This window comes from Trichoplusia ni, chromosome 25, assembly GCF_003590095.1.
Source record: "Trichoplusia ni isolate ovarian cell line Hi5 chromosome 25, tn1, whole genome shotgun sequence".
Classification (NCBI taxonomy): domain Eukaryota; kingdom Metazoa; phylum Arthropoda; class Insecta; order Lepidoptera; family Noctuidae; genus Trichoplusia; species Trichoplusia ni.
Window position 1 is genome coordinate 4552187 of NC_039502.1, and position 20445 is coordinate 4572631.

At 34.3% G+C, this 20445-nt stretch overlaps 1 protein-coding gene across 3 annotated transcripts in view; it reads left to right on the top strand.

The window, feature by feature from the left end:
• Window positions 1-20445, top strand: part of LOC113505317 — a 101072-nt gene that overhangs the window by 52849 nt on the left and 27778 nt on the right. Inside the window, exon 1 of one of the 3 annotated variants that reach the window (XM_026887949.1) lies at window positions 5971-6275. The exons of the other annotated variants lie outside the window; for them this stretch is intronic. The gene's annotated coding sequence lies outside the window, so the exon portion shown is untranslated. Of the gene's footprint in view, window positions 1-5970; window positions 6276-20445 lie in introns of those variants that run through there. 3 annotated transcript variants of the gene reach the window in all.

Genomic DNA, 20445 nt, shown 5'->3' on the forward strand with positions numbered 1-20445 from the left:
TGGTTACATGTGGCCCATGAAAGAGAATCATGGAAAAACTAGGTTGAAAGTTATGCCCAGCAGTGGGACACCATGGGCTAGATAAAACGAAAATTGCAACTTTTATAAAAAAAATAACGTTTTTGGTTCAGTAATTATTTTTTATTTAAACTAATACAATACAATTGATTTCTGACAAGTCATTGTGTACTTCCTTGCACTTTGACAACCTTGTGCTCATGGTCATATCTTGATTCTATTGATCAAATGGATTTATTGTTCGAATGTCATATCAATAAGCAGAATCAGGTGATAACAGATTTGTTTTAAATATCTAAGTGAATGTAATAATATATGGGCAACTACTTCCTCGTAATAATTGTATGACTTAATAATCTTAACAAAGCAAGATTTAGATAAGAACCAAGTTTTTTTTTATCAACAAGGAGTTGGTAAAAAAACTGAGCAATACCTGCATCAGTTAATATTGGCAGGCAGACAAAAACTTTAAGAATGAATCGAGAAAGCACCTAAATTAATCTGTAACAAACTAAGAAGCCATCATTCGAAATAAAATACCCAAATAAAAAAAAAAAACAAGTATAAATTTCTTACAAATCCAAAAGATATTTGTATTGTTTACATTTTTAACCGTACATTTTAACGTAAACCCATCACACCGTGACGAGTCCCCAAAACTACGTCGAAAGCGAAAACACATTCATTTAAGATGCAACCGTATCGCAACGGTTCGCGAGCTGCTCTTAACCTACTTACTTGTCTCAAGTTTAGATACATTCATGTTTATAATAAAGATAGGAATCATCATGATCATCAGTAGGTGTCAGTCCACTTGTGGACATAGGCCTCTTCCATGGTACGTCACTGAGCTCGACCTTCAGCTTTGGTTTCAGCGGATGGGAGTTTCACACTTTTACTGACTAAAACCCACTATGTTTCTTCGTTTGCCCTTTGTGTGCTGGAGCATCGGCATTTAGGACAATCACGATGGCCCAGTAGGCATCAGCGCTTATGGGCCCCACTGCGCTTGCTGGCTTCTCTTCGTGGTATGGTTGTAACACGAATACGCTGTGGATGTGTATTATTCATGTGATCCTAATCCCTGCAAAGGCCCTAAATATTTTCTCGGTTTTTTTGTAAGGAAGTACTTTCTGAAGTTAATAATGACCAGGTAATTCTTACTCAGATTCCTACCTTTAAGTGCTCTGATCATCTTTAAGTGTTGTCGTGAGCAGAAACCGCAGTTCGTAGATTTTGTAAATTGGCCCTCGGCCCTACTTGAACTAATAACAGGGCAATCAGGTTCGTGTGCCCGAAACGTGTAGTTTTGCTCTACCTAATCGATTTCTTGGTCTGAATATATTTTTAAACGCCATTTTGGGCAATTTTACCAGTATGTTGTTTTTGCCATCAGCAACAAGAAATTCATACTTATTCCTCTCTCTCTTGTCTATTTATAATATTGAAGCTATTGATATTCGTTTACCGATGCTGCTGGTAACTCCACTTCCAACTAAAGACATGTGACTATAGCAAAGCTTCCCTACAGCTAATCTTAATAAAAACGTCGATGAAGCCAGATAAGATGTCTGCGGGTCCCAATAAAAGTTGTCAGTTAGTAACGTAGGGTGCAACCACAAATTACGCCGCAACTTACTGAAGGAGAAAGCCAACGCAAAGCGTGATATGATGCCTCTTACAGGACATGATAAATTAAGATTGTTACAGATGTAAAGTTAGCGTTAAAAAAATTTATGAAATAAAGAATATTTGCAACGTGATTAATAGTTTTATTAGCGAAATTAAGTTTTACAGTTGTTCACGAGATGAGTAACAAAAGACGACAAGGACGCCAACCTTAGCTGTCAAAATACAGGAACTAATTAGGTTGCGTTCCATTTCCAATAAAAAACTAATGGGAAACAATCAATTGTACAAAGTGTTATATTTCTGTAAGAGAAAACGTAGAGAAATCGCTAAAACAAAAAAGACAAGTCTACGAATCATGAGTTATTCAAAATAATCTATACAAACCCTTTCCGGAAACTAAACCCTAGAACTAGAACGTAATTCATCAACCGTCACCAGGTCCCTCCAAGAAACTCAAAACTGACACGTAATATCTGGACGTTCCTCTTGTTAACTTCGGCCATTCACATCTCCAATTGAGTACGTCGCTATGTGCTAAGGGACGGAGCAGCGCGACAAATTGTCAGTTGACCCTTCACTCTTTAATTGGCAGTAAATACGTTAATTTTAGTTTAACTGTAAGAAGTTTCTGAACTTGTAACTGTTGTTTTATCTTCTAACGGAGTGGATAAGAAAGAGTAATTACTCGCTTTATTGCTGTATTTAATTTTGCTTCTTTAGTGTTCGTAAACTACTCAACGCTTGCTGTTACTTAAATGGGATTCAAATGCACTTGGTTTTTTTTCTTAAAATGATTGATGCTCAGTGAATCCGTTTCAAAAGATTAACGGGTTTTCTCTTTAACCGTGAATTTACAAAAAAAAACGCGGGAAAAAGGAATGCATCCTAATTTCACAAAAACTATTTTGATGATTATTCTCACATAATGTAACCTCAGATTTTTTAGTGGGCTACAGTTTATATAAAAAATAAAATTTCTGAAATGCCTCATGACTTCACCAAAAACAGAATAAATAAAAAGCTGTACTCAAAATTTTTGTGGTTAGACCGTAATAGCCGAGCGTGACAATATCACCGGTGAAATCTTTGGAAGCCATGACGCGACGGAAGTACAGTCTAATTGGCAGATGACACTAAACTTAACTGTTCTCAAGGCCCAGGTATTTTAGATAAATCTTGAACGACAGAATAAAACCAACGCATATTTGGAGATCCATTTACATTAATTGGAACGGTTAAAAGTAAATTAAAGATAATTGATGATGGTGTAAACGAGACCAGGTTGGTCTCTGACCGGATTCGCACGCAAAAAACCGCCTGAGGTGTCTATTATTATATTGACGTGCATTTCTCAATAGCTTGAGATTATTTTTTTGGTTTTAATTAAGTGACTTAGGTCTTATTATTCTGGATATTAAGTAAGTTTTGCTACACCATATATTCATCATTACTCTTTTTGTAAACGAGAACGGATGGATGCGGGCTGCCCTGGACCGGGATGGTTGGCGCTCTTTGGGGGAGGCCTACGTTCAGCAGTGGACGGCTATAGGATGAGATGAGATGATGAAACGAGAATTTTTTTTTTAATCTCGCAGCATTAGGTGCAAGCTAGAATGTTTCTTTAAAAACAGTTGGAAAGACTTGGAACCCAGAACTACTATGATTGTTTAGACAAACTAGACAACCTAAACGGGATGTTTATCCAACAGGTAGTTTTTTGATTACGCAATTGCAAAAAATATAAGTTCCAACATTGGTTACGTGATATTTTTTACTTTATAAAAACTAATTTACTTTATAAACGAACTGCTATGTAATTAGTGTTACTCTTTTCAACCATATCAAATAATTCAATGTCATCTGGTGGTGTCAAATTTTACTATTCGCCTGCGCAAATATCCGTTGGAATCTGACACTTTTATTGAATATCGCGTGACTAAGCTAATAATGTCGTGTTTTGTAGCCAATTCTGACTCGAGTCGAGGTAAAAAAACGACATCTAATGTTTGGTCTGTATGCGGTAAATAGTTTGTCTAGAAATGTCTTCTTGCAGCTGACCTGAGCAAAGTCGCGAGTTCGATCCCTGCAAAGTCTGCGTGTCTTTGTGCGTGTTGTTTATGAAATTCCCCACGACACATTTATTAAATTCATTACAGCTATAGTAGTTTTTTAAAACAGGAGTTTCACATTTCAGCAGCATATTTTTCTTCTCTGTCAAAGACTGACGTCTTTGCAAGTAATTTTATAATTACATTAATCAAAAACTTTCAACACACATCCAAATATTTTCTCTACATAGTACGAAAAAATTACCTTAAAAAGTCTCTCGGAACAATTTAAAATCTTAATGTTACACTTGGCGGCACAGTAATCAACATCTGTGAACTTTTTTTTCTGTGTCTTGTGTATGTAGCTTATGTAGGTGAGTAGGTAACATTTCTGACAGCCAATTAAAACCTTGTTAGACGTATGAAGGACGGTAGATAGTTAGATACAGTCGATAATGTACTGTGGTCTGTCGTTATGCAAAACAACGAAAACAAGGTGTGGAGTGTAATGTAAGATAATTAGTGTAAATGAAAACCTCATAAATGGGTGTTGATTAATGATTTCCCTGTGTATATTATGTAACTATATTTTTCCAACAATTAATCCACCTGGAAAGTAGAGCAATTTGGGAATTATAACGCATCTAAGATAACCACCAGGATAAAGAGAAGGAGAGGTAATCCCAATTTTGGTAACTGATTAACTACTTAAAGCTAAAAGATAACCAGAAAACCTGTTTGCCTCTTTTTTCATCTTTGCTATTTTCTTCAGCTGTCTTCCCATATGTATGTAAATTTGTCCTAAACAAATCGTTATCGCCGTCATCGTCTCCAACAAAACGCGGTTTGGACATGTCATTTGACACCTATTCTTCCCTCCGAATATATTCTTTTGTATTTTCTTAGACAAATATATTTTGTTCGTGAATAAGTCTCGTTAAGGAAACTATGTATGAAAAATATACAAATTTATCTTAAATCAGCCGACGAATGCTGAAAAGTAATGAAATATGACAAAATATATTCCAGAAATTCCATTCTCCAAAGAGTTTAATTTTTTTTTAACTATTTGAGCAATGGGCTATACCTATATTAAATAGACATTAGTGGATCCATCCACAGAGCAAATTCTCTTATTCTAGGAAATATTGAAATCGAAGAACAAGAAAATTCCAAATACGGAGAAGTCTTAAATGGCATCGCCTAAAGGGCTAAAGCCCTACACAGACCGATTGTGAAACAAAGGACTTGAAACTAAAACAAAGTAACACACTTTGTTCAAAATAAAAGGTTCATCCGCTGAATGGCATCTTAGCAAACATGTGCAACATCCTTCGTTTATTTGCGCAAATGTACCAGAACTTAGATTACGATCGATCGTTACTTCGTTAACGTTTCTCAGTACATTGCTTTTATGTTCCGTTGGATCCTTACACTTCACTACAAGAGTTAATATTTCTGCTGAACATTCTGCTATGTTTAGTTCTGGTACCGTAATGTCTATATTACAGTGTAAGGAGCTGGCTTAAGTTCGACGTATAATGAACATGAAACAGGTGCTACCAATACTGGAAACCTCGTCTAGGAGATAAATTCCTTCATTATAACCACAACAAAGTAATTTTATGTTTTCCAAGCATGGTTCAATCCCACGTGGAATGAGGAAATTTCCAAGCGGTTTAACTATAATCAGTGCCATAAATTGTACGTTTCATAAGCATTCGTTCAGAAATAGGCTGCATTCTAGATGTTTAATATTTCACACTGAATCAGTATCTTAATGACCGCCGACCGCTCCTTTGAGTTGGAATGCTTTTCATCTGCGGCCATCATAACGGCTTCGAAATCGTGACTCGCCATTAACTTACGCTAGCTTCTTGTTTAACGAGAATATTACTTCAATAACCCAATCATTGCGACTTTTTACGAAAAGATTAAATAAACCAAAGAACGTACATTGAAAACAAATAAAAAAAGGAATAAGGAAACATAAACTGCTGAACGACAAAAGGTCAAAACAGTAAACAATGAACAGTCCGAGGGACTAGGAACGGCAAAAAAGGGCAAAAAACACAACTACACAGAGTTATTGGGCACAACTGCATAGCATAACAACCATTCATAACGGCGAGGAAACGAGACGAACTGGCATATAGGAGAAAACGCGCGCATGCCTGAGAGAGCGAGGGAGATTGCATTCCGAATACGAGCGCAAAGTCCGGCGTCCGCGCAGGCCGCGCCGCTCACCGCTGCGCCCGCGCCGCCGGCACACTAACTCCCGCGCAGCGCAGCGACGCGGCCGCACGCGCGCCCTCCGCCCGCTCTCGTCACATCTCGCTATAATATCGACCATTTCGTAACTAAACCGATCATCGGTTCCGGTGATGTCATTATAAATAAAAGTATAGTGTTATGTTCAAAATACCAATGGTGTTCACATAGTGTAGTGTTTTGTGAATTGAGTGCACCAGACTGTAAAGGAGAAGACGCCGAGGATACTTTCACTGGACTGAAAGTTTTAAAACATTCTTACGGAGAACTTCTTATTAAGGGATTTGACCTCAACTTGACGAAAAGGTAAATATTGATGACGATCGCGTCGAAACTCGCGCGAAACCTGTTGTGGACCGCACCATAGATAAACATAACGGTAGCTTAGAATGAGATTGAATTTTCAAAACACTCGCCGACGCCCTTTCTTTCGTATTACTATTTTTTCTGACAGTTTTTATTGATCAAGTGTTAATTAAAGTCAAACTGTGCAGCACTCATGCATAAAACAACATTGACATTATAATCACGTGAAACTATTTTCTTTGTCAGCATCGCAAGCTGAGATGCTTATCGTTATCTCGCAAAGATATCTCAGTTCATGCCATTCAACGTGCAGTTCAAAGATAAAAAACACATCACTAACATTCCGTTAAAACTCTACGCCGTAAGTTTCAACGGCCTAAAAAGGTCTTGAAAAAAGAACAATAGTCTTTTCAGTCAGAAAAAAATATTAATAAATAGAAAACCAAATTGATCTTTCGCATAAAAAACGATCACCTAATGTTTTTAAAACATTTATTGTCTAGCTTATACTACTAAAACAAGTATCTATAGTACCAGTCACAATAAGAATGGAATATCTTTTAAATAAAAACCGAGATTTAAAAAAAACTTAAGTAACATCATTTAGTAATAATAGTTAATTTAAACAAAGAACATAATATATTTAATATTGAAAAACAGGTTTCAAAAGGTGCAAATGAGTCTTAATACTTGATTTGGCCTTTTTAAAATAAAACTTGCAAAACGGAACAAGGTTTTAAACATTTAACAAATAATTCAGTGTCTGAAGCGATTTTAGGTTTAAGTAAAGCGTTTGATTCGGTTACGAATTAAATCGTAACATTCATTTGTAAAATTATGGGAATCAAAATGTGTTTGTAAACTTTACACTAACTTTTTCCTTAGATTGTAAGATTCTTGGTGTTTAGCAAACTTTTCAGTGAGGACACATCTTACATCGGAGATATTTCAATATTAGAGAGGTATATAGCCAACAAAATTGCCTTGGGGTATGCCTATGTTTACAACCCTATCTTTTTTCATACAATAACTAAGAAACAACTAGAATCTCAAGACTTGATATTATTCGGTAGCATGCAAGTGTTAGCATGTCCTACCTGCCGACAGGTTTATTTTAAAATTATCTAACACATTACTGGACATTGCGTGATCATTGTCGACGCACGTTACCACCGCTATTTTCTACTATTAACGTTTAATACCTCAGTAATCACTTTTGTTTTCTAAGCACAAAAGTTATGTCATCATCATTACCGCCATTCAGTTTTCGATGTGGTTTACTCGTAGACTTAGAAAAAAGTTTGAGGTCGACTGTGTTGATAGTTTTTGCGCACAATTTTGTATTACATCCAGCTGTGATTGCCTTCGCATAAAAAGGTCCACTTTCAACAAACTTAATATTACCATCTGTATTAAAAACTGTATCGTCTTGTTTTGTTTATCTGTTGTGCGTCAAATCTTAAGGAACCAAGTATTATTCTGTCCATAATATATTATAGCTAATTAGGTCATAACAACATCGGAACATTGTCTATTATTAGACAGACGATAATTATGGTAAGGATTAACGGCCAAATCTGCGGGAGGTTATTAATTATGATCATTATAATAAAGTACTAAATAAAGCAAAATTAACGAATTTCTAACAAAAACATTTTGATGGTTAAATGGAGTTTTATGATTCATAATTACCTGCTGTAAAAAATGAAATACCCATTTCACATTTTACAGGTCTCGTTACATGTTTGAAAATAATGATATTATTCATAATATACACGATGTTTTCTTTAGTACATCCAAACTGATTAAACATAACACAATAATGAGACCTTCAAACCATACGCACGTATCACCTTTTCATACATTACCGACTCATTCACTGATTTCATAAAATCCGAAATACAGTAAACACATTTTGGGTATACTGTATTTCGGATAGCTAGAACTGACAACCAGTTTTGGGCAAACATTTGAAATTAAGTAAAGGACAAGGGACGAAGAATAGATAATTTCTGAATTTGAAAAGCCATGTTTACGTGGACAGGCTTCTCACATTGCCTGTGTATGCAATTTTACAATTTCGTGTTTTTTATCACTGAAAATTTAATCAGATAAATGTATGTAAAAAAGTATATTTTTGTTTGTAATTCATAAGAAAGCACGTGAAATTGTGGGACAAATATTGCAACTGCAACTGTACGCAAAACAGATTGTATTTTTTTGTCTCAACCAACGTAACAAGATTGAAAGTATTCGAAATCGAATCGTAATAATTTATATAATTTTTCTTCGTTAAGGCCAAAGGGTCAAGCGTTTGCAACTAGTTGTCAATACAGTTTGACACAGATCGTCAGCGGTTTACCTCAAACTTTCCCTGTAATGCACCTTCAACGGTTTACGAGGCGTCAAGCCATTTGGGTTTGTGTCTCATTTAACTGTTTTATAGCAATTTAGTCTTGAGTGAGTATTGTTGACTCGCTTTTTATCACAAGTACTTAGTCACAAATACCTGTAAGATATGCATGTTATAAACGTTAATGCAACGACTTATGTGAGTATAGCTCATGTGAAAGATTATGAGTTTTCGGATCAGGGGTGGATTTTTTCCTGCTTACAATTTTGTCGTTCCCAAGAATAAGGATCAAATAAGAAACCTTCTTTGAACTATACATATTACGTGTTATATAACTGAAAATGGTAGTACGTAATTCAAATTGATCCCAAAAATAATGTACAACTTAAATCATATTATAGCAGCAAACACAGCTTAATGAGAAAATACCTCAAGTCCATTATTAGACCAATCTAATAGAACTAAATTCAATTTATTTCAGATCAATAAACAGTCTTATTTGCTCAGTAATTACATTATGACGTCATGCAGGAAGTTTTGTATTGCGTTATATCCGTTTCTACTCGTGATAAGTGCACTCCAAGAACTTAGAAAGGTCTTAGCTTCGAGATAACGATATTATAAATGGTTTCGGTTATGTCATTGATAAGTATTTGATGAATGAGCGTTAGGATCCTTCAGGGTCCTGATAATACAGTTATTTTTGAGCAAAAGTAGTCTGGTATTTTTGGATTGACGTCATGGCATTGTAAATAAAATCACAACTTGGAGTAAGATTGTTGTAGTTAAGGAAGATAGCACACTAAACAGCTCGTAGTGCAACACATTTGTTCCAGGCTTAGTTTTAGTTTAAAAGGTGCAATCTCAAGCTGTGTCATAAAAACAATGAAGGTAATATGTTTAATCTGTTAGGTAAGAGTCATAGCCAAAACAAATTTCGAAAATTCAGACCTCATGCAAATATTTTTTATTTCCGGTATTTTCTAAAGTTAGGTGGCTTTCAGTTAAATTTTGTTCTACTCCCAAGAGTCACGAAAACCTTAACAAGTCATACTAATGGGGCACATATTAGCCAACAAATTTCACTTTTCAAGAAAAGAAACTTCACAAAACTAACAATACATACTTTATCAGTGTTAATTGTACATTTTATATGTTATAGTGACGTTACTTGCGTAACTAAACGAAGATCAGGTGAAAGCTAGTGACGTGCCACGCGTATATCGATGACTGATGTACATCGTTAATCAAATGTTTATGTATGAATAACAATCACGTAATTGTAGATGGTTCGCTGTAGATAATGTAGACATTTGGTAATATTAGCATTTAGATTTTAGATTATCTAATAGCAGTTTAAATAGGTTTCGATTAAATTTAATAAGATACTGTTTGCCAAATAGTTTATTGCCTTTATCAAAGTCACACACTGTTGCCTGCTAATACCAACAAATTCTATTATCGCGAGTCAGCTTTAAGAGATTTCTTATGAAATGAGCGTGAGCTTTGTACGTATATTGTTTTGCTGTTTTGTGTATATAAACATTAAAATAAATAAAAAGTCTCAGTAACTTAAATAAAGGCCTACATCACCGGCCTAGGCTTACATTATAAGTAAATATAATGAAGGCCTACACTTTTTTTTTTCTAAATGTGTCTCTTTAGTAGTTTTTAATTTTATTTAAGCAGAGCAATACCGAACCCACGCCTTGAAAGTTACTCACATTAAACTTACTCTGAAGATAATAATAACAAGTAGCACAATTCCTAACCATTACTCAAACTCCTTAATGATAGATAGACTGCACTAAAAACCCACATAAATCATTTATACAGTACAAATTAATGTTACCGATTGCAATCCGGATACCAACTTAAATCGATTGTTATTGAAGTATCGATATCTTTATCGACGCTATCACATCACTAGATCTCTGCTAAGTGCTTCCAAATGTACCGCTATGTCGGGTGCACGAGTTTCATGTTTATTTTAATTTAATCTGGTTAATTGTTCTTAATCTATTTATTTTTATTTCTGTTTCCATTTGACTTTTATTACGGTGTTGGATTAAAGTAGCGTATAAAGAATGATTTCCCTGTCTCTTCGTAATTCGAGAGTTGTTAAAATAGTTCTATATTAAACCACTGGGATAAATAAACATATTTTTTTAACATATCCCTCACTGATTAGTTTAATAATTGTGTCGCGGGTTTAACGAACATTCAAGTCGCATGCACAAAGACACAAAGACTCAAGACAAACATTCGTGGATCCCACAAACGCTTGTCCTACGCGGGGATCGAATCACTCGGCTACCCGCAATAGCAGCTGAAAAGATCCATCCTTAAAATGCTATTATTATTCTCATTTCCTCAAATAATTTGTAAGTACTTAAAAACTAATAGCTACTTGAGTATATCTGAAGAGCTTTTACCCACACTCAAAGATAATTAAGGGCAAGCTCTAGGAAGTGTTAAATCAGGAAACGTCAGTTATTTTCGTTAAAACATTCATCTTTCGTTAACAAACACTTTGAGGCATCATGCTGAGAATGTGGGATTAACACCATGTGCTGTTCACCATGTGCATACAAAAGGGAAGCTGTTTTAAATGTGTTGTCTCTTTCCCTCCTATAGATGGTGTACAGGGATTGTGAGAGGGGAATACTTTTAGTGGGTAATTACTGACCATATTGACAGTTCAGTGTCAATTGAACTTTATTAATGGTTTAACATTCATTACTGTTATTTCTTCAGTTACATTTCTAGTTACAGTAATTAAACTATTCTTAAAAAAAAGTCTTGTAATAAATAGAAAGCTATTTAAAACATTTATTTCTGTTTTCATTTCAGAGGGAAATAAAAAAAAAACACTTTTCTATTAACAAAGTTCGTTATAGCATTTAGATACAATCTTTTTACATTCCGTAACCGTGCGTATAGCTTTTGAAAATAAAAAACATATTCTTACAAATTTTCAATCATAGCTAGAAAACCAAAGCACATCGGCACAATCGGCTTCTCCTAACCAAGCAACACGAATTAAACAATATTTATTAAGTTAATACAATTGACCTAAGTAAAATACCATTCAATACTTATGCAATAGATTTTAAATGACTGTTAGAGGCCTCTAGTCAATATTAGTTCCATCAGCTTATCCAAACATTGTATATTTACCAAGATATTCATAGAAGCGGCCAAATAACTGATAACACTAAAGGTTACGGAAAGACATCAATAAACAAATTAGATACATTGTAGATACAAGTTATTTTTATGATCTTTTTATCTGCTTTACTTTATATTTTACTAGCTTTTCGCCCGCGGCTTCGCCCGCGTCGATGTCGGTTATATCGCGTTTCCAAGAGAACTCTTCAAAAATTCGGGATAAAAACTATCCTATGTTCTTTCTCAAGGTTAACTCTATCTCTGTACCAAATTTCATTAAAATCAGTTCAGTATCTTAGACGTGAAAGCGTAACAGACAGACGGACAGAGTTACTTTCGCATTTATAATATTAAGTAGGTATTGGTATAGCACTTATAAGTGGTACATATAAATATTTAAGCGTTTTCTTCTAGCAAACCTTGACAGAGTAAGATTTGCAGAAGATTCTCGTTATTCTACCGCTTCAATATAGGCAGGAAATTATTAGGGAAATTGAGCACAAAGTTCTTTGGAACGCGAAGCTAATGTATTCTCAGTTTCCATTATAACATGATTAAAATACCCAGAGACCATTCAATCAACATTCGGTGCATACAAACGTAGAAACACTCCCATTTCCCACATTAGGCACGGCATCAAATCAAATACAAAAGCGCCAGAAAGCTGCATTCCATCCCACATCCGAACAATTGTTGGGACAAACATTTGTCATTGTGATCCAACACGGCCTGATAAGCACGTGCGTTTTCGACAACCATTGTTTGCGCAAATGTTTGTCTTTGTGTCCAACTTGGCCTATTTGGCACGTGCTTTTTCTGACAAGCGAAGCTATTGTTTTCTCTGATCGTGACAGTCTCACGCTGCGGTATATTAAACAATTGTTTTAAAGTTCAAGAACGAATATGAACATCAAATCGGGAGCTGTATGTCATTAGCAGTATTCATATAATTATGGACTGAGAAGATTGTAGCTGTGTGCATTTTAAAACTGTTTGGTCATTTAAAAATGGAAGGCAATGATATTTTTTTTCATAGTTATTAGACACGAGCATATAAAATCTCTTTCTGGATAGCACCTTGATTGGCCTAACTCTTACGGCTTTCTAAGTTTCCCATGGAGAAGAATCGCCGAAACAAAATTTATTTTAGACAATATTAAATGGACTTCGTCCTATCTATCTACAAAATACCGTCTTTATTTGACAGATTGAATACTATGACGTCAGCAATTTATCAATGCTGGCGCCGTTAATTATGTTAATAACTGTCTTAAGACGCGAGACGGAGCGAAAGTATTCAGCGACTTAAGTACGATCATATTAAATTGAGATTTTCACCGGAACGTATTATAATATTAAATGTATAATAATGGAAACCTTTATACAGTATATCCGCATTATAGAGCAGCAATTGATGTTGTGCTGAGTGACGTAAAATGTCTATTTCGTCTTTGCATTCAAATTGTCGGTTTACCTCGTAAAAGTGAATTTCTGCCCACCTTGTGCCGTGTCTTCAATACGGATTTTATCAGGTAGAATTTAGTCTTATACACGGAAGTAAATTCTATAAAACCTTGTTATTTCGCAACTTGGCAGAGGCCTATATCCAGCAGTGGACCAAGATAGCCTCAGTTGATGAAAGTAATTTTCTTTAATGAACCTTTGAAAGCGAATTGCAATTTACCTCGTTTATTGTGGAATGACAATACAAAACAACCGGAGATCAGGAGAATGACCCCAATTGTGGACGAATCCTACATGTTTTACAAAGCATGAAGCTGTAACATAACACTTATAAAAGCTTTGAATTTAAGGCACATTTCCTTTTTTACAGCTATATACAGTCACCTCTTTTTAATGTTTAGCGTCTTCCAACAGAGGTGTACTCTTGGTTCCACTCCTCATATAGCCCAGCGACAGGACGAAACACCCGGCACGACCGGAGAGAGATCAGAACCATATTCATTCATTTCTAAAACGGACACAACATTCAAAAACTTAATACTCTGAGGTTGTGCCACTAGATACACACATAACGTGTGGCGATGACAAACTCAATACTCAAGCAACTATTAAGTCTAATAACCTAAGCAAACAAGTATTAACGGGTTATATTTAAGACTTCCTGTCTTAACGTTCACAGTTAAAGCTATAATATTATACCCAGCCTATTGAAATTCCCCATTTCATAAACCATAAAGCCGCTATTACCGTAACCAGTTTAACTCAATAAAATGGAAGTAAAAGTTATAATTTGAGCGACGGAAGTTTACTATTACGAAGCGCAAAACAAACGATGCATTGTTAACACTGCGGAATCAATCACAGAAGGGTCACTTGGTATGGTGATTGGAAATAGTTCAGAATAAAACAGTTTTATACGAAACATGAAAAAAAAAACAAGCAATATTAATGTAGCGAAATTTTATGAGTAAGTGTATAAGATTGCCTTTTGTAAGACAAATTATTTAAGTTTAAAAAAAAATTACACGCATCTACAAATTGTACTTATTCCACTTTTAAACGGAATCATCTTTAATTCTTCACTTTTTTCTAACTTTCAGGCATCCTTTTTAGTTTGAAAAATAGTTTCTCGTAAACGGCTTCTACCAAACGTGAAAATATGCTGTTTAGGGAGATTAACAACCCGTATTCAAGAACGAAGTATTACAAAATGGCGCCCTGATGTGTCATTTTGTCTTTGACATTTTGAAATGTAGAGTCAAACAGACATTTTAGTTAAAACGTCACTTATCGAAGTTTCGATATTGCTTACAGTTACTATTGTTTCTTTTTTAATATTATGATTGTCAATGACATTAATACTAAGACAAACATTTATTTTTATTAAGTTCTCGTAAGTAAATTATTTCACATAGTATAGGTGCAGTAAAACAGGAATTAGATGATTCAAAGTTATACTTTGACCGTTACTGTAAATCATGGAATTAATTGAACGAACGATGACTCAAAGCTATGACGTTAATGTTACCTTATCACGCTAGTTTTTGTTTTAAAATTCTTTAAAAGTGGAGTAAAAACAAAATCTAGTTAGTATATAGCTATTACAGTGTTTTAGTGTACCTTCCAGTCTAAACAGCAATTATAACAATTGATATTGCTCAAGTTATGTGGAAAATCCTGTTTTTTTAGAAGCCCATAGTCAAACCAATCATCTCTTTAGTAATTCAAAATAAAATTGCTCTTACCATATAAGATTATCATCAGTTGATCGGATGATGCACAGGCGAGTCCAAGAATTTGGTCGGGACAAACCTTTTCTTTTCTTGTGTAATACTAGTTCAAGATCAAAATCAGTATTAAATAAAACATAATTTTGACCTATTTTAACACATTGTACAATTAAAAACAAAAGTCAAACTATCAGTTTAACTGTTAAAAAAATCCTTTACGAATCAATTAAAGTTTCAACTCAAGTAATTCACCCAATAATATATTTCCATTCAAACCAATGGCCCTTCTGTGCCATCCCTACACAGTGACGTCTGTCTGATAGCAAGGGTCAGTTAACTCGCTAATAATAGAATAGAGATGCACCTATATTTACCGATAGGGGGCGCATTACTGGCTCTTTGAAATACGAGACACTTTTAGAATAATATTTGTGTATGTACTGGTATGTTAAGTGCAGCTGCCATCCATTACGTTAAATTTGGATTCTATTTGGGCCAGGTTTTGTAATCTTTTAAAGATCTAAAGCGAGGTTTCCTCTAGGAGTCATGTGTTGTAACTGGAAAATGCGATTGTCTTTTATTTACATTGGTATATAGTTATATTCTGTATTATGTTTTAGTGCACACATTGTTGTTTGTAACACGTGTGTAAATATTACTCATGATAATAATAAAGTTTTATGATTTACAGAGTGTAAAAATAAAACAATTTATTACCAATTGTGAGCTTATATTTTTTGAAAATTTAACGAGTTTTATTTTATTGCTTTGTTTAGAAATTTCAACATTACTTTATTATAATAACTCTCACGGATTATTAACGCAATAACAATTATTCACGCGTCTTTATCATGATCGCCTGACTAGTTTCGGACACAACATGAGAGCCGTCTTATCCAAAAAACTAGTCGAGCGATCTCGATAAATATGAATGATTTAAACATTATTTAAAATGTTGATAATTACTATCAACATTTTTTCTATCATTAACGTTTTAACATTTAACTCCCATTCTCTCTCACTCTGCACTGCTCATCACCTGAGGAAATGAATTCGTCACGATTAATCCAGACCTGACGTATTAACTAGAAGTCATATGAAAAGAATTCACATATTCCATCCAATAAAATTCGTAACACGCCTAATGTTTATCGTAAATATAATTTCAGATTACAAAAACGTCGATAATATTGTAAACAATAAACGCAAACAATTGTGAATGAACAATTGCAATCAGTCGGTAGAATCATTAGTAAACGAATAAACGTTTTATATCAGCGTATCAAGTGTTTAGTGCGCAGTGAAGTGAAATAAATATATTTAAAATGTTGAATAAATTATATGATAAATATTTTTCGGTAAGTCTTTTAAGTTACGTTACTCATATTCCGATGGTTCTATATGATCTAGGGGCTAGGATAGAGAATCTTGGAAGGATTTCGCAGTTTGACACAGTGGGCTACATAAAAAAAAAAACAATGATTAACTTTTTAACTAAATATATCATAGAGGTTTTATTGTGAATTTGTTGCTCAGCTGTTTTGTTCATAAACACTTTGTTTAAAGAATTTATTCTTAAACACTCAGTGACACAATATTTCGAACAAATAAACGTACACAGGCAACTAGTATTTCGATTCATGTAATTATGATCATCAATGTATATTAATCACAGAAAGGTTGTTTGGGTCCCGTTTTTTTACAACCACTGATACTTTTTTGGAGCGCGTTTGAAATCCTCATAGACTTTCTTCGCGTTGGGCACAATGAAGTTGTATGTCGGGCTCTTACTCCCCCGTAGTCGGGGGAGAACAGTCCACACGGGACCGCTTTTGTCAACTATCGCGAAAGATAACTGAGAAAAAAAACATACCCGTTAATTTAAATGTATAATTGTTCTACACGGGTAACACCAGGTTCCACAACTAGTTCATTAAGCCTGCTCAATGCTCATAAACTAGTTCAGTGAAAGTATCATATAAAACAATCCATCTACACACTCAAGTCAAAGTGGCTCATTACAATTTTGGATGTCTCTGTACACACGTAACTGTATTTAGACGGATCAATGATCGAAAAGTGAAACATAACTGGTTTGAGCTTATATTTAAGACTAGCTGTTGCCCGCGACTTCGTCTGCGTGGTTAGAAGATATAAGTTATGAGTATTCGCTCCTATTAGTCGCAGCGTGATGGTATATAGCCTAAAACCTTCCTCGATGAATGGTCTATTCAACACAAAAACATTTTTTTTGACAGGCAGTTCCTGAGATTAGCGCATTCAAACTCTTCAGCTTTATTATATTAGTATAGAGTACAGATAGGCAAATAACATCTCGATTCTGAGAACGATTTTTATGAATACAATGATTGTGTACGAGATTTCAGTTTTGGATGATGATTGTCAAACTAAATTAATAATATGCTTTGTTACGACACCGGAGTGTTTTTAAAATAGTAATCTATGTAAGTAGGTAGTTATTGTTGTAAAAAGGAGAAAAATCAAATAAAAATTAGAAAGATTTAGATTTTTTGACGTAGTAAGTAAAGTATTATTTTTAATAATAAATGGATACAAATAAAAATTGCTCGTTTTTAATAATGCGTCAGCTCATGATTTAAAGGACTCCGGTCGGGTCCGAAACTAGTCGGTCAATCCCGATAAATGCGCTATTGAATAAATAATAAATAAACCGATGCGTTATTGAATAATGAATCACCCTCACTAGTTACCATACAAAAATGCATGTGTAATCTTGCCCTAATATCCTCTTTCTAATAATAACACAGGAAAATAAGTGTAAATTATCAAAAACAGACATATCCTTATCACCTCGCAACATCAAAATCAAAACTAATCATGTGTTTTCACCGCAAGAGGATAATGAAATTTAGTTGAATCATTATCTTACTATCGCACGGATAATAACAATTATCTATCTAATTACTCACCAATATGTGATTAATATTGTTATGACATACGTAAGATTCTACAATATGCAAAGTTGCATAATAGTAATAAGATTTTTGCAAAAACGGATCCAAAAGAAGATACAATTCAAAATAAAAATACACAAAAAATAGTAAAACCTTTTACCTGCCTATCGTTTTCTATCAAACATGTCTAAGAATACACCCGAACATGGTTTACCTTTGATACAAAACAAACCAGGATAAAATAAGCACACGTCGAACTTATAACACCCCTTTTTTGCATTGGGGGTTAATGATCATTTTGAGAGGTGCACCAACAAATTGCCTTGCATTTAAGAACAATAAAATTTACTGAAATCGCTTGGAAAAGTTAAATGTTTAATTAGAATAGGCGTAACGTATAAGGGTTTTGGTTTACAATGAACTTTATTTAGTACAGTTTTATAACCCGACTAAATTATTATTTAACTTGTAAGCTACTAAGTGACCGTGACCATCTAGCATGCAGATAAACAGTCTACAATCCAGGTCAGATATCGCGTCAGTCATTAAAGTCAACTGAGTCTAGTTGAAGTCGCCGGTAGCCATTCAAAGCCAATTGTAATATAGTCACTGACACACGTACGAGCAGTGAGTGAGGAATGGACCAAGGAGCTCTTATTAATTAACTAGCTGTTGCCCGCGACTTCGTTCCCGTGGGTAGAAGATATAAGTTATGATTTTATTTACTTTTTATTTACAGGTAAATATTGAAAATTGTAGAAGGGAATACGTTTTAAGTACTTCAAGTTCTTTGGCTAGGTTTCTACTCGTAGCGAGGGTCCCGTTTTTAATTATAATAGGAAGTAGAGCTATAACTTACAAAGATATTTATTCTTACCCAAAATAACTTATTAGGTACCACCAATCTATAGAAGTATAGACAATCTTTTTTTTGCCTATATTGCTATAAACATTCCATAAAAACTTTATATTCACACATATTGTCGCAGTAATCACTTACCACCGTACGTTTCCAGTTTTATTATAGTACATTGCATCCGAATAGGAAATGCCAGTATACCGGCGCTTTTTACGTATCAATCGGTTGCGCGAGCGCAGCGCCGCGCGCCGTTACATCTCAGTTCCGTTAGAGCATCCTCTCCCACGGTGTCATCTGATACAAGATGTACAACTGTTACTTCATGCTCCATATTAATTATCAACTGTATTTGATGTTCAGATTAAAGTTTTGCTGTTTATCTTTAAGATGGAATAGAAATAATAATGCATTTTTAATTTGAGTTCCATAATGGATGCACGGGAGTTATATCCTCGCGTAGGACAAGCATTTGTGTGACCTACGTATGCTGGTTCTGAGTCTGGCTGTCTGATGCATGTCATGTGAATGCTTGTGAAACCCTAAACGATACAAAAATTAAATTCCTTCAGTTGCTTCTATAAAAATAATTATAAATGTAGGTTCTTATCCCGGTAGCAGGTTACATGTTGTTCATGCAAAAAGAAGAATAAGATTTCTACGCTTATGAACCTTTTTTAGGCATTTGATAGCATATATCATAACCTAAAAAAGGTTCAGGTTAATTTGCAAAACCCAATAAAATGTTATATAAGAGGCCATAGGACTCTATATGTCATGATTTGCTCTATAAAATGATAATAAAAAAAAACTTATTGTAATTATATTTCCTAGAACGAATATTCGAACTTGAAACACTTATTTTAACTGCCACTGCCACGAACCTCGCGTAAAAAACAATTCTTGACCTTAATTCAATTGTTTTTATTTTAATCTCGAAAACTGCTGGACTGTAATAGATTTAACATTGTTAATTAATAGGCAAGCGCATGACGATATTTATTGTTTTTATGTAAGTTCAATTTCAAGTCCAATGTCAATTATTTACACGACCTTTGTGAGATATTGATGTAAATAGATTTAATGTTTATCGCTTTTTCGTGTGTCCTATTTAATATCCTATACGATACCTAATATTAAATATTATATGGGGAAGGCAATTCGAATTAAAACGTAACCATCCTTTACCTTAACGGGAACAAAATATCAAATCATTTAAACCTTTAGTTTAAAATATCCTGTTTTTACGCAGTTAGGTTAAAAGGACATTGGCGGGGCTTGGACCAAATGCTGTCCAGAATGAACAGATACAGCATTTTATTCCTTTTCATAGTTTTATAAGAAACTGTAAAGCAAACTCTCACTCTTTCTTAAAAGAAAGAATGAATTTCATACTTTTTTAGTGTAATTTCGTACATTACGTATTGACGTAACTGCCCATGTTTGTAACATAAGTTTTAAAATTGGAATCGCGTATTAGCTTTAATGCAATAAAATACAAATTCGACTCTTTCTAAAAAGGTCTTGAATACAAAAAGATTATTTATCAAACATTGTATGTACCTGCGTTTATATTCCTTACCTTAATCAATGTATTTTATGGTTACCTTCACATTGTTATAAATTTAAACTGTCAAGTTTGACGTGTAACCTTTTTTAT